The following is a 13748-nucleotide window of genomic DNA, read 5'->3' as shown; positions in this document are numbered from 1 at the left end:
ATTATAGATTACAATAGAGCTGTATTTCCCTCCTTTCTGTATCCTGTCCACCCATTCATGTCCCCATTATTAATATTGTTGTGGTCATGGCCGTAGCTGTCAATCTTACCCCCCACGCCTATCGTCAATGCCTCTATTAACGCCATCAATGCTTTTATTAATTAACTTCCCTATGGGCTTAACGGGCGTGGATTGATTACCCTCATTCCAGTGCTTAATGGTGAGTGATGGTGATTACAACCTGGAATTATGGATGGAAGGGGGGGGTGCAGCTGGGTTATTTACGGGTTGCGTTGTCGGGTATTTCGTTACTAGACACGGGTCACGTTAATGATTTCCCAGTATGTGTCTATACGTCAAACTATATCTATCTGTTTATCTATCTGTCTAAATCTATCTGTCTATCTGTTTATTTGTTTTTGTTTTCTGCGTTTGGTTTTCATCCTTTTGTTGTCATTTTTCTTTGTTTTCTAATCTTGTTTTTTTTTTTGTATTTTATTCTATGCGTCTCTGTGTGTAATTGTTTATATTTTATCCACACACACACACACACACACACACACACACACACACACACACACACACACACACACACACACACACACACACACACACACACACACACTTTTTTTTTTCGCCCCGTTTCCGTCATCTCTTCACTCATTTTCTCTCCCCCCCCCTCCCCTTTCTCTCGTCTCTCCACACCTCTTTGCTCACGTTCCCTCCTTCCCTCCCCTCGTCCCTCCTCATTAACACCACCTGCACTTCTTCCTTCTTTGCCTCGCACCTCATTTCCCCCCCTCCCTCTTTCTCTCTCTCTCTCTCTCTCTCTCTCTCTCTCTCATATTGATCCCAGGTATAAGATATGGGGCATGAGAGGAAATAAAAGAGAGACGTAACAATTGCATTCCAACGTTATGCAGTGTTATGACCAGAAAGAGAGAGAGAGAGAGAGAGAGAGATTCGCGTTGTTCCGTTATGTCCCGTTAGTGTGTAATTTCGTGTTAGGCTGTTGTAACTCTCTCTCTCTCTCTCTCTCTCTCTCTCTCTCTCTCTCTCGCTCTCGCTCTCGCTCTCGCTCGCGCGCGCGCGCTAGCATGACGAGCCCTTGTGGTGTTACGTTATGCCTGTTATATCCTGGCTTCCTCTGTTATCACTCGCTGTTTCGTGCTTTATGCCCTGTTCTCCTGTAATGCCTGGCTCTTATGTCGTGTTATTTGGCTCTGTGTTATCCAGGCCTGTGTTATTCTATGTCCCGGCTGCTCTATATTTCACCAACTTCCTGGGAATTGAACTTTCTCAGCCACTCCTCTCTCTCTCTCTCTCTCTCTCTCTCTCTCTCTCTCTCTCTCTCTCACATCTTCATTTTTTTCTCTTGCTCCACCACTTCCTCCCACCTTCCTTCCACTTCTCTTCCTCCTTCCCTCATCTGTCCCTCATGCCTTCTCTTCCCCTCTATTTTCTCCATTTATTTCTCCTTTTACGTCACCTCCAGGCATTTTTACACTCTCCTCTTCCCTCCTTCCCTCCACCTCCCCCCTCATCTCTCCTCCACCTCCCCCCTCATCTCTCCTCCTTCCCTCCCTCCGTCCTTCTCACAGGCTTCCTCCTTGTCATTATCAGGTATTGGCGTTCACTTCACGAGCCTTTTAGACGCAAGTTGTGGCCGTGTTGGTTTTGCTATAATTGAGGTTTTGTTCAGTACCCCCTCTTGAAATATCATTGCTTATGGCCTCTACTCTCTCATTTTCTTTTACTTTACTGCCGCGCTATTTTCTCCCCCCCCCTACCCCCTCATTCTCTCTCTCTCTCTCTCTCTCTCTCTCTCTCTCTCTCATTTTGCACACATTTTCTCGCGTGATTTTACCATTTTAAAACTATCTCAGTTTTTTTTCTGTCATCTTTAATTATTATCTTTTACCGCGTCCCCTCCCCACTGTCTGTCTACTTGCCCATCTGTCTATCTGTCTGTCTCTACCTACCTACCTACCTACCATTTCTCTCCCTTCATTTTTCATACCAATCCCTCATTCTCCCATCTTTCACTTTATTTCCTTCTTTTTTGGTCCGTTCCCCCTCCTCTCCCCTCCACTCTCCCTTTTTTCCCTCCCTCTTTCTCCCTTTTTTCCCTCCCTCTTTCTCCCTTTTTTCCCTCCCTCTTTCTCCCTTTTTTCTCCCTCCCTTTCCTCCTTTTCCTCTCCCTCTCCCCTTTTTTCTCTCCCTCTCTCCCCCCTTCTCTCCCTCCCAAACATTTTTCCCTGTGTAAAGTCTCAAGCCTTGTCTCTGGTCATGAAATACTGAACATGGTCTTTGCTCTACTTTTTCATTTTCACTCGTAAAAGGTAAAGTATTAGTTTGTTTTTCGCTCAGAGGGAGGAAGGAGAGGGAGAAAAGGGGAGAGAGGAAGGGAGAGAGGGATGGAAGGTGAACTAGGGGGAGAGGGGAGATAAAAAGGGAAGGAGGGGAGGTAGAAAGGGGGCGAAAGAGGGGAGGTAGGAAAGAGAAGAGAAAACAGGTAGGAAATGGGAGAGAGGAGAGGTAGGAAATGGGGAGACAGGAGGGGGGGGAACGAAATGAGAGAGAATACGAATATAAAGGATTACAAAGGAAAGCAAACAGCAACAGACTGGAGGGCTTTGGAGGGCTGTTTGTTATAGAGATGACTGTGGCAATGACATGTAAATGGTAAGTGAAGATAGTGATAGTAAAGGAAAAAGGAAAATAGGAAAAGGGAGAGACAGAAGGAGGTAGAAGAGTGGAGAGAAGAGGGGAGGTAGAATGAGAGAGAAGAGGGGAGGTATAGGAAGTAAGGGAGAGAGGGGGAGGTAAAAATAGGGAGAGAATGAAATGTTAGGAATGGAGAGGGAAGGACAGTGTGAAAGGGGGGGGGGAATGATGTTCTGAAAATTCTCTCTCTCTCTCTCTCTCTCTCTCTCTCTCTCTCTCTCTCTCTCTCTCTCTCTCTCTCTCTCTCTCTCTCTCTCTCTCAAATGAGGTGTGAGTTGAGGAACCACTCTCACGCATCCCTTCTGTCATGGTAATTGGCTTTAATAAGACGCCCAGGATCATCAAGTGTGTGTGTGTGTGTGTGTGTGTGTGTGTGTGTGTGTGTGTGTGTGTGTGTGTGTGTGTGAGAGAGTAAGGAAATTAGTAAAAAGCTTATTTACTCTCTTATACTCACTTAAACACATTCTCTCTCTCTCTCTCTCTCTCTCTCACACACACACACACACACACACACACACACACACACACACACACACACACACACACACACACACACACACACACACACACACACACACACACACACACACACACACACACACACACACACACACACACACACACACAAGGGCGCAGTCAGTGGCATGTGAATAAATTTTACCCTCATTTCCCACCATCACGTCGCCTTGTCGTGCCTCTAGTGCCCTACCTCTCTCTCTCTCTCTCTCTCTTTCCCATTTCCATTTCATTTTTTCATCTCTCATATTCTCCATTGTCTCTTTCAACATCATCCTTTCTCTATATATAATTTTTTATTTTCTTTATTTCTTTATCATTTTCATCTTTAATCATCACTCTATCGTTAACACCTCCCTTTCTCCCTTACTCTTTTCCGGCTTCTCTCCCTCCTCCTCTTTCTCTCCCCCTCGCTTCCTCCTTAATTTTCTTCCTCCATATCTCTCATCAACCTTTCTCACCTCCATCATCACCTCTTTCTCTCCACCCTTCCTCCTTCACCACATTTCCTCTTAACTAACCTTCTTTCTTAACACCTCCCTCCAGTATTTTTAACCACTCCATCCTTTGTTCGTGATTTCCTTTTGCTCTACCACTACTACTACTGCCACCAGTAAAGTGGGCTTTTTGACCGCGAGAAGAGCGTGCGAGCGTTTGTACATAAGCCTGTCATCTCAATAGTATTATCTTTGTGTAAACTTTCAACATTTCTGTGAGGTAGTTGAACAATAACAGAAGAATAATTGAGCTAAAGTATTTACATTGAGTTTTCTTTGTCTTAAACACACGCACCCCCTATTTACATTGTTTTCTTTGTCTTAAATACACGCACCCCCCCCCACCCCACACATGCACGCACGCACGCACGCGCAAAACTGGAGCTGTCAAGTTTGTTCGTCCCGAACTTAAATCAGGAGTTTTTAGTTCGATGGATTCCATAGTAACCATCAGGAACGTTTCAGTGTACAACGGCTCAGCGCGCTTCTGCAGAAGGAGCTGGCTCGTGTTTTCGACAACACGTAAGTATTCCGGGCACTGGATGAACATATAGCCCGATTCCGTAGCATTTATCACACGCACAGTGTTCAGTCCTCTGCTCCCGACTTGCCTTGTCAACGAACTGCGTCGGTATACGATTGGCTACTGATAGAATGATAAAACCCAGAAATGGAATGATTACCCTTGTTGATTTCATCCTCTAAACATAGAAAAAACGTTGATGTAAAATTATGAGCTTAATATCTAATATTTAATTGTTAGAATTTATGCAAGAAAACACAGTTACAACAGAAAATCCTTTTCTTTTCTCTGTACATTCCCATGGAAAGCTGGGATTCCAAGGAGCTTCTATGGTCTCATGGGTAAATATATAACTAAAAACAAATTTATTGAATGTATCTACTACCCGCTGAAAGATTCTCTTCTCTATCTCACATGATACAAAAGTTATTAACCTCGAAAACCATCCCCGTCTGGTCGGGTAGGGTCGTGTCGGGCTGGATCGTGTCGGGCCGCTCATTTCTTAGCCGCACGTAAACATTGCTTGCTCGCGTCGCTTGCTGCGCTCGTTCGCTCGTTACTACTACTACTATAGTCTATTCCATATAAACTGGCGGAGAGAAACCTGTATTTTCCTTCCCAAGTCTGGGTCAAACGCAGAACGCAGGTGACCTTTGAAGGATTATCCCCCTCTTTCCTCAAGCCCTTCCCTTCTCCCTACTCTCCTGAGAGAGAGAGAGAGAGAGAGAGAGAGTGTGTGTGTGTGTGTGTGTGTGTGTGTGTGTGTGTGTGTGTGTGTGTGTGAGTGTGTGTGTGTGTGCGTGTGCGCGCGCGCGCGTGTAGGTGCATGTGTGTGTGTGTGTGTGTGTCTTTATTATCTGTGGAGAGCCTTCTTCTGTGCTATCCTTGTGTTATTCTAATAGATTAGTCTTATTCCTGTTGGAGCTGCCCAGCATGGACTAAAAGGTCTACTGCAGTTATCCTCTCTTCTTGCAGTATATTCTTATGTGTAACTTTTAGCAGCTTACATGATTGTTGTAATAATATTTTAAAAACTATCTAAGACAGGTTTCAAAATTTCCCATTCATCTTAGACGCGCGCGCGCGCGCGCGCACACGCGCACACACACACACACACACACACACACACACACACACACACACACACACACACACACACACACACACACACACACACACACACACACACACACACGCACGCACGCACGCGCGCGCGCATATAAAGTATATTCTCTATCAACAGTTCTTATGAAAATATGTGGAGCATGCTGGGACTCTTGGGTGAGTATAGCTTGAGATGAATGGTAACAAAGAAGAGGAAGGAGGGAATGCATGAGTGGAGCACCTGCTGACCCGTGCTGGTTCAGGTGTGCGTTTGGCCTCAGGTCAAGATGGGTGGAGCTTTTGCCTTGAGGTCACATGCAGTATTTCCTGGAACGCCCTTGATGATGCTTCCCAACATCCCGCCAGTTCACTTATAATAATGGACAACGCATCATACCACTGCAAAATCATAAATAAAGCACAAACACAGAGCTTACGAAAACAAGAAATTATAAAGTGGCTTCTTGATAACAACCTCCCTCATAACCCTCTGCACACTAAGGCTGAGCTGCTACACCATGTGAAAAAAAAAAAAAAAACAAAGAAACAGACAAATAAAGACAGGCAATTGTTTGAAATTGATGAAATCGCCAATAATCCTGGTCACCAGGTGCTGCGGCTTCCTCCCTATCATTACCAGCTCAACCCCATAGAGCTGATTTGGGCTCAGGTCAACGATGATGTGAGGAAGAGAAACTCAAATTCTTCTCGAAAATTACGAGTGATCGAAGAGCTGACGAGAAATGCGATAGAAAAAGTAACAGCAGAAAACTGGCAGAAATGTGTGGCAGAAATGTGTGGCTGCTGCTGCTGCTGCTGCTGCTGCTGCTGCCGCCGCCGCCGCCGCTGCCGCCGCTGCTGCAGCCGCTCTCTCCTATCTCTCTTTCTCTCTCTGTCTCTCATTTTACGTTTCCTCCCTTTCCTTTCACCCCCAACACTCTCCTACCACCTTTTCCACCCCTATCTCCACTGCCATTCCCTTCCTTCTCTAACGAGCCTCCCTTCCTTCAAATCCCCTACTTTCTCTACCCACCCTGTCACCCCCTTCATTCCCTTCCTTTTCTTCTGTCCCTGTCAACCCTGCTTCTCCCTCTTTCTTTTCTAACCCTGGCATCCTCTGCCGTCCTTTCTTGTTGACCCCTGTCATCCTTTGCCACCCCTGTCACTTTCTGTCTTACCCTCCCCACTTGCCACCCCCAGCCTTCTCTCCCCAACTGCCACCCTTATCTTTCCCTCTCCTCTCCTCCCCCTCCCCCTCCCCTTTCCCCTCCTCTCCCCGCCCCTCCCCTCCCCCCTTCCCGCTTCCCCCTCCCCCTGCCATCATTACCGGGCCAAATCCTGCCATAGGGGGGCTTAACAGAGGCTCCGGCAGGGGGTCCCAATCATCACCCTGCCTCCCACTGATTCTTATTCTCAGCCATAATCCTCTCCTTCCTTCTTCCCCCTTTCCTCTTTCCTCCCTGCTTCTCTCCCCTTTCCTCACTCTCCTTCTAGCTTTCCTCTTTCCTCTCTGCTTCTCTCCCCTTTCCTTACTCTCCTTCTGTCTTTTCTCTTTCCTTCCTGCTTCTCTCCCCTTTCCTCACTCTGCTTCTGTCTTTCCTCTTTCCTCCCTGCCTCTCTCCCCTTTCCTCACTCTCCCTCTATATTTCCTCATTCCTCCCTGCTTCTTTCCCCTTTCTCGCTCTCCTTCAATCTTTCCTCTTTCCTCCTCACTCTCCTATCTTTCCTCTTTCCTCCTCACTCTCCTATCTTTCCTCTTTCCTCCTCACTCTCCTATCTTTCCTCTTTCCTCCCTGCTTCTCTCCCATTTCCTCTTTCCTCGAGCAACAGTGATAAATATTTTTACTTAATGTTACTTTCCTTTTCAGGTAGATAGTGTAAAATAAAATTTCTCTTCCTTCTTTCCTATGAAATTTCCATGGCAGTTTTTTTTATACTGAATGGCGGTCCTTCACACTATTTCCTGTCGGCTTCTGCTGGAGGGTTTGGTGGGGGAGGGAGTCTTCTGATTTTCTGTCCTTGACTTTAACTGATAGAACAGATTTGTTAGTTATAACTTACTCTGTACCAAACAGTCACGAACGAACCAACAGGTCATTTGCTGTTTGCTTCCGTTTGTACTCCTTTGTACTCCTTATCATCCCTCCCTCCCCCTCCCCTTCCACCCTCTCCCCCTTCTTCCCTCCCCCTCTCGTTCTCTTTCCCCTTCCCCCTCCCCCTCCCCCTCCCCCTTAATAATGCCCCCCGGTGGCTGATCCTCCAAAGGGGCGATTACCCCATCCATAACACAGATCCCGCTAATTCACTCCCGGAGCCCGTAAATTGTTTTGATCACGGAGAGAGAGAGAGAGAGAGAGAGAGAGAGAGAGAGAGAGAACATTAAGGGTGATTGCAAAGGGATGCTACATATGCTGTCTGGTGTTGGTGTTAGGGTGTATGCATGGGTGTTGGTAGTTGGTATTTGTGTTGGTATAAGAGTGCGTATGTTATGGTGTTAGGGTGTAAATGTTGGCGGCGGATAGGGTGTGTTGGAGTTGGCAATAGTGTTCTTGGCTTGTCATTATCGAGGTGCTAAGGTGTTGGTATAAGAGTGTTGTCAGTAAGATGTTGTCAGAAGCACGTCAGTAATAGAAGTATATTACGGCTTATTATTAGATGTTGTCAGCTGCCGGTTGTCATTATAAAGGTGCCAGTGTGTTATGATGTTGTCAGAAAGGTGTTGGCAGGAGGTTGTCAGGGTGTTGTCAGAAATACATCCATAACGAGAGTATGTTAAGACACTATTAGATGTTGTCAGACTATATAAAGATGTCAGGATGTTATGATGTTGGCAGTAGGGTGTTGGCATCAGGGTGTTGTCAGAAATCCACCAATAACCAGAGCGTGTCAGGCCTCACTATTAGATGTTGTCAGTTGGGGGGGTGTCATTATTTGGGGTGTTGTTGTCAGCCGCTGTCACGTCAACCCGACACCTGGGATTAGTGGCCTGTCAGCTCTCTGTTGTCAGCCTCATTGTTTCGCGTTTCTCCCCTGTTTCATTTACTCTGTTTTTCGTCCTCTTTGATTTGACGTTCAGTTTTATTTCGTCTTATGTTTTCGTTCCCTCTGTTCTCCCCTTGATTTTTTTTCATTCTTTTTTAATTGTCTATTTTTCCTTTGCCTTTTCCCACCTTTTTTTTATCTGTTGATTTTTTTCCCACCTTTTTCCTTTACCTCCATTTTTTTATTATCATTATTTTATCATTTTTTCGTCTGCTTTTTCTTCCTTTGTAATTTTGTTGACTTTATTCCCCATTTTTTTTTCTCCCCCCCCCTCTTTCCCCTTTCTCTTTTCCCCATTTATGTACCTCTTTTTTTTTCTCTCTTCTGTGTTTTATTATTTACGAGTCTTTTCTCTGTCGTATTCTTTGCCATTGATTATTTCTCTTTCATGTTATTCTTTTTCCTTCTCTTTTCTGGTTTTATTTTTTACTCTGTTTTTTCCGTCCCGTCTCTTTATAATTATCTGTTATCCCTGTTTACTGTTTCTTTAATTTCTTGGGTTCTTTGTGTTATTAATTTTTTCCTTCCTTGTTTTTCTTAGTATTTCTTTGTTTTTCTTGTGGCTTTTTCTTAATATTTGTTTGCATCCCATTTCTTTGATTTTTTTTTTCTTGTTTCTGTTTGTTTAATTTCTTTCATTCCTTTTTGTTGTATTATTTCTTTGAGGATTGATTTATTTTCTTGTTTTTCTGTGTTATTTATTTCTTTGATTCCTTTCTTTGTTGCATTATTTCTTTGAGTTCTGATTTATTTGCTTGTTTCTTTGTGTTTTATTTCTTTTATTCTTTCTTTCTTTGTTGCATTGTTTCTTTGGGCACTGATTTATTTCCTTGTTTCTCATTGTTTTATTACTTTGATTCCTTGTTTGTCCTATTATTTCTTTATTTTGCGTTCTTTTATCTTCGTCTCCCAATTTTTCTTTTCATATTTTCTAGCTGTCATTTCGATCGTGTTCCTGTTAGCCGCTGTCACACCAGACCGACACCTGGAATTAGTGGGCTGTCACCTCTGTGCTGTCTGCTATATTGTTCTTTTGTTTATTTGTTTTATTTGCTGTCTTTTATTTTCGTCCGTCTGTTTTATATATTCCAGTTTTTCGTCCACCATACTTCTCTTTTTTTTCTGCTGCTGATTTTCTTATATTTTTTTGCTTTTCTGTTTTACCCTCTTCCTGTCATCGTTTTACCCGCTCTCGCTTTCTGCTGTCATCCTTTCGTCTCTCACTTCCCTCCTCTCTCCACCTTTCTCTCCTTCTCCCACTAACCCTCTGTCTGTCCTCTTTCATTCCCATTCCCCTCTCTTGTACTCTTTCCCTTCTCTCCCACTCTCTCCACTCCTCTGCTTTTTCTCACCGTCTCCCTTCCCCTCTCTCTTTCTCCCCTTCCTTTTCTCACTGTCTCCCTTCCCCTCTGTCTCCCTTCCCTCCCCCCCTCTCTCTCTTTTTCCCCTTCCTTTTTTCCCTCTCCCTTCCCCTCTCTCTCCCCTCTTTCTCTCCCCTCGGCCCTGTGTCTGCGGACCTTATAGAAAGCAATTTCCATGCACAGGAGCCGCGGCCATAATCATCCACCCTCTCAAGGCTCCACTACTTCTAATATCACACACCAATTCACCCACCTTTTCTCTTCCCCTCTCTTGCCCCCTGTTCACTCCTGTTTCTCCTCTTTCTGTTCTTCTTGTCTGTCTTCCTGTTTGTTTGTTAGTCAGTCAGTCAGTCTCTCTATATCTATCTGTCTATCTCTGTCTGTCTGTCTATCTATCTGTCTATCTGTCTGTCTATAAATACATACATGCATACACACATACATACATACATGTAACTATATATACATGAGAGAGAGAGAGAGAGAGAGAGAGAGAGAGAGAGAGAGAGAGAGAGAGAGTAAAATGGATGATGAGGAAGAAAAAATGAAATATAAGAATGAATACGAAACAGTAGAGAAAATGAGAAAGTAATGGAGAGGGAGACAAAAATAAAGAGAGAGAGAGAGCAGTAAAGGAGAATGTGAGAGGGAGGGAGAAAATAAGAGAAAGAAAACTAGAGAAAAATAACAAAATGAAGAGAGAGAGATAATGAGAATAAAAGGGAGGGAGCAGTAAAGGAGAGAGAGAGAGAGAGAGAGAGAGAGAGAGAGGGATGGGAATGGTGGAGAGGAAATGAGGAAGAGGAGTAGGGAGAGGGAGAGAATGGGGACGAAAGAGAGAGAATAGGAAAGAGGAAGGAGGGAATGAGAATGACGGAGGGAGCCGAGGAGAGAGAGAGAGAGAATGAGAGAGAGAGGGAGGGAGAGATAGAATGAGAAAGAGAGAGAGGGAGAGAATGAGAAAGAGAGGGAGGGAGCGAGGAAGGGAGAGGGTACAGCCCTTGTAAAATACTCCCTGTAATTCTGAGCACCGATATTGAAAGCAAAACGACTCCAGGCCAGAGAGAGGGAGAGAGAGAGAGAGAGAGTATCGATTATATTTTTATGGCTTTTGAAGTTATTGTCTTGTTGCTTGTCATATTTGTTGCAGTGATTTCAACAGTAATTTTGTTATAATTGCAATGTGTTAATTTATGCCTTTTATTGATATTATTGGCAGTACTCTAGGGTTCAGTTCTGAGTCTTTTGTATGTGTGTGTATTGTAAGATCCTCCATATAGGTTCCATGTGTTAAAACCAAGTCTCAGCGTTCATCTTTTCTCCTTTCATTGACTTTCCTCCTCCTCCTCCTCTCTTCCTTATCTTCTTGTTCCTCTTCCTCCTCCTCCTCATCATCATCATCATCATCAGCATCAGCATCAGCATCATCATCATCATCATCGTCATCATCATCATCACCATCATCATCATCGTCATCATCATCATCATCATCATCATCATCATCATCATATACTTCTCCTGCTTCACCTCCTCTCCCCTTTCCTCCTTCTCCTCCTCCTCATCATCATCATCATCATCATCATCATCATCATCATCATCATCATCATTATATACTTCCTCCTCCTACTCCACCTCCTCTCCCCATTCCTCTTCCTCCTCCTCCTCCACCCCATTCCTTCTTCTCCTGCCAGCCACTTAACCCCGTCAGCCTCGTCAGCTCCGCAGCGCTGTCACCCCGCACCTGTCACTGTCAGAAGTAATTAAAATGTATCAGCAGCGCCGGGCATTAGTCAGCGTCAGTCTGGTGGAGGGAGGGAGGGAGAGGAGAAGAAAGGGAGGGAGGGAGGAATGGAGGAAGGGAGGGAAGGAGGGAGTGACGATTTATTTTGCTGACTTATGGTAACTTTTGCATCATGTATGAAGCAGTGTATCACTTTGTTTTCTTATACACCCTTTCCCTCTCCCTCTCTTACCCCCTCTCTCTCATTGATTGCTCGCTGTCCCTACACTCCCTTTCCTTTCAATTTCATTTTCACATGCTCCCTTTCCTCTTCCTTATTTCTCTCACTCCTTCCCCCCCCCCCGGCTCACTGATTTCTCACTTCCTCTACCCTCCCTCTCACTTTCCTTTCTTACACCTCCTTTCCTTTTCCTTATCTCTTTCACTCCATCTCCCCTCTCTCACTGATTTCTCACTTTCCCTACTCTCCCTTTCATGTACTTTTCTATCTCCTTTCCTCCTCCTTCTCACCCCCTCCTCTCCCCGTCCTGTCTTATACTCCCTTTCCTTTCCCTTATCTGTCACTCCTCCCCTCTCTCACTGATTTCTCACTTCCTCTACCCTTCCTTTCCTTCCCTTTCCCTTTTCTTATACTCCCAGTCCTCTCCCATATCTCTCTCTCTCCTTCCCCTTCCATCACTGACTTCTCACATCCACTACTCTCCGTATCCTTTCCTTTTGCATTTTCTCTCCTCTTCACCCTCTCCTCCATACTTTGCGTTCTGATTATATTGCCTGGCTTTCATCGACATCGTTTCCTTGAGTTTTGCATGTTGTACTGAGCGATAAATAAAGGATCTAAATAATAAAGATCTCTTCCTCACACTCCTCCTCCTCCTCCTCCTCAATAAAGTTTGGGTTTATTTGGGTGTATTCGTTCTGCCTCCAGACGATTTTATTGTCTGTTCCTTCAAATCGACGACTTTATTATTTTATTTTATTTTTTCCCATTTCTTTTTTTCAGTTTAGGAGGGACTTTTCTGCCTCCCCCTTCCTCCCTCTCTATTATCTCTTTTTGATGTCCTTTTTTAGCCCTGTTTTATTTTTTCCTTATTTCTCTTTTATTTTACGGTACCTTTTTTTCTTTTTCCTGTTTTCTGCATTTTTCGTGTTATGCAGTTCTCATTTGTTTATCGTTATTTCCATTCCCTTCCCTCCCGTCCCTTTATCTTAGTCTCTTATCTTTCTTCTCTCCCTTCTCTCCCCTCTACGCAAAGGGAGCAGATAATTACTTGTTTTTCTCTGACTCCCTCCCCCCCATCCTCTTTCGTTATCGAGTCCTAGTCTTATTCTCCCTTCCTACCTGTTTTGATGTAGTTTTTCTTCCCTCTTCTCATTCGGTGTCTTCCTCACCCTTAGGCATTCTCTCTCTCTCTCTCTCTCTCTCTCCTTATACTTTTCCTACCTCTCTTTACTAACGCTTCCATCTCCTCTTCGTTTTTCACTTTCTCCTCACTTCTTTCTCCCTCTCGTATCACCCTTCCCTTCTCATCCTTCCATCTCCTCACTTTCTGTCTCCCTCTTCATCCCCCCCCTCTCTCTCTCACCCCACCAGCTCTCCCTCCTTCGTCCTACTACCTCCCTCCCTCTCCCGATCCCTTTCCTCCCTCTCTCTATCCTGTCAACCTCTCATTTGTACCATCTCTTGTATTTCAACCCTCCACTCCCTCCCCCTTCTCCTCATCCATCCTCCCTCCCTGTTCCCACCTTTTCTTCTTTCTTTTTTCCCTTCCCTCTTTCCCTCTCTCCTCACCCATCCTCCCTTTCTTTCCTCACCTTTCCCAATCACCTGCACCTCCTGACTCTTTCCCAACCAACCAACCCTCCTTCTCTCCCCCTCCTCTCCCCACTTTCCTCTCCATCCCTACTCTCCTGCCACCCTACTCTCCTCCCCTTCTCCCCTCTTTCCTTCCGCCCCCTCCTCTTCTCTCCATTTTCTCCCTTTCTCTCCATTTTCTCCCCAGCTTCTTGTCACCTCAGCGTCATCCTTCTAACCCCCTTCGTCTACCCCCTCTCTTCCCCACCAACATCCCACTCTGTTTTCCGCACCTACTATCCCCACTTTCCTCCCCCTATCTCCCCACAAACTCCCCAGCTCCTTGTCACCCCAGCGTCTTTCTCCCCACCATTTCTACTCTCTCGTCAATCTCCCGTCCCCCTCTCCCCACCATCTCCCAGCTCCTTCTCACCCCAGCATC

Source organism: Coenobita brevimanus, chromosome 45, assembly GCF_032717465.1.
Source record: "Coenobita brevimanus isolate Jiangsu-jjx chromosome 45, ASM3271746v2, whole genome shotgun sequence".
Classification (NCBI taxonomy): domain Eukaryota; kingdom Metazoa; phylum Arthropoda; class Malacostraca; order Decapoda; family Coenobitidae; genus Coenobita; species Coenobita brevimanus.
Note: the sequence above shows the minus strand (reverse complement) of the source record.